This window comes from Lonchura striata, chromosome 4 (genome assembly GCF_046129695.1).
Source record: "Lonchura striata isolate bLonStr1 chromosome 4, bLonStr1.mat, whole genome shotgun sequence".
Classification (NCBI taxonomy): Eukaryota; Metazoa; Chordata; class Aves; order Passeriformes; family Estrildidae; genus Lonchura; species Lonchura striata.
The window spans coordinates 5402105-5404070 of record NC_134606.1 but is presented as its reverse complement, the minus strand read 5'-3'; the positions used below and the strand labels follow the sequence as shown (position 1 = coordinate 5404070).

Genomic DNA, 1966 nt, shown 5'->3' with positions numbered 1-1966 from the left:
AACCCATTGTTCTTTATTGATAAAAGATGCAGAATGAGACAAAATTCTTTTTTCAATTTTTGCGCTGGTATTTTGTGACATTTACATGTAAGAATAACAGGTCAGATAATAGGTCTTAAAAATAAACAGATGTAATTCTCTCAACACAAGAGACATAAACAGTGAATTTATTTGTCCCTGCTTTTCAAAGAGAAAGAAATTGGAGGATTTGGTCCAATCTTTTGTATTTGTGCTATAATGTCAGAAGGCATTCTACATTTTAATATTGTTAAAAAGTGGCCTTCAGTTGTGTAAGCTTGTTTTGGAGTGACTGCTTGTCGTGGTTTGACACGGAAAGAGAATTTTTTCCGGAAGGAAGAGGTCAATTTAGATATTGACCAATTGAAAGTAGACACGCCTCTGAGAACACAGAGGAGTTAAGAGCAGAATTCCCAGGGGAACTCGCTCTCTTTGGTTCCGGTCAGCGTGCAGTGCAAACCTCCCCTGCCCAGCCACGAGCTGGGTGGGGGAGGGGAAGCCCCATGGCCTGAGAAAGGTAGGCCGAAAGCCCCAAGGGTGGTGAAAGGACTGGAACCGGGCTGGCCCCTGCAGATGGAAGGGTGGAAGAAATCTGGGATGTCTCCATTTCCCCCCCCCACCCCGCCCCCGGTTTCTCTCCCGAGGGGGAGAGAGAAAGAGACGGCGGCGATCCTGTCCTGTCAGCAATTCCACCGCGAGGAAGGAGGAGCGGGGGGAGCTCCAAGGTGCCCAGTTGTGTGGGAGTTGCTGGATGTCCGGGCATCGAGCCATCCTGGGAGTTCGGACTTTTAACCCTTCCTTGAGAAAATGAAGGCTTTGTGAATTCTCCTTTCCCCTCCTCGGTTTGAAAGAGAGGAAGAGGGACACCTTGGACCCTGGGATGGGATGTTGGAAGGAGGAATTCTAGATAGGAGGGGGACTAGGAGTGGCTTTTAGCTAGACTTTTCCATGTTAGCCACAACCTGAACCAAATCTTCTCCTTCAAGAGGGACTGTGTTTTGGGAAGATGCCAGTGAGTCAAGAGACCTGCTTCAGCTGAGAAAAAGACAAAAGTGGAGTGAACAGAGAAAAGGTCAGGCGGTTTGTGGTGGCGCCCCCTTGCCCTTGAAAGGAAAGAGAAGAGAAGAAGATCTCTGTTCTTGAGCCCTCGGCCCCAGGGGAAATGGGGGGGGACTGTGGTCCCAAACAATGAAAAACTGAACTGTTGTTTTCTCCCCTCTTGGCAGGGCATCCTTGAAAGGAAAAATCCTAAAGGCAGTCTGACCATCCATGCATTGGTGGTGAGAGCACTGTGCATGGAAAGGAGAAGGGTCACCATAGCAAACTTTTCTCTGGGCGGTGCCATGTGTGACATGGAAACACAGGATGTGGAGCTGTGTTTCTTGGGGGGTCTGTGGCACAGGAGAGACTCTGTTCCCTCGATGGACTGAGTATTGATTGTTTGGGGGGTGGAAACCTGATTGGGGTCCAGATTGTGTCTCACTGTGGTTTGTTGGAGTTGGGTGGTGGGGGGAGGAATGTTTTGCAAGGTTTTCATTTGATCTTTGTGTGGTTTTTTTTCCCCTTCTTTAGTTTTCTCTTTTCTTTAGTAGTAGTAGTTTAATAAAGTTTTTTTCCTGTTATTAAGCTTGGGCCTGCTTTGCTCTGTTCTAGATTCCACTTCACAGCATTCAAGGGAGGGATCACATTTTCATGGGGGCACTGGCATTGTGCCAGTGTCAAACCATGACACTGCTTTATATTACTGTTGTCATTATGAGATACTTGTTTATTTGCTTGTTTATTTTGCCTCTCACCATAGCTCCTCAGTGCAGGATTTCAAGACCAGCAGAGAAGGTCTTTGCATTGGGACACTCAGGGTCTCTTCAGAGGCAGATTGCTAAAAGATTAGACACGTGAAAAACAAGAAAACAGTCTTTTAGTCTGCATTATAAGTGCCTCAACAAAG

General features: G+C 46.8%; 1 long non-coding RNA gene across 1 annotated transcript; it reads left to right on the top strand.

Moving 5' to 3' along the window:
- The first annotated feature begins 446 nt into the window (after positions 1 to 446).
- LOC144246111 (uncharacterized) lies at positions 447 to 1644 on the top strand. Its single transcript, XR_013339791.1, has 2 exons — positions 447 to 535; positions 1005 to 1644. It is a non-coding gene; the product is annotated as an uncharacterized LOC144246111 (long non-coding RNA).
- Positions 1645 to 1966: the final 322 nt, after the last annotated feature.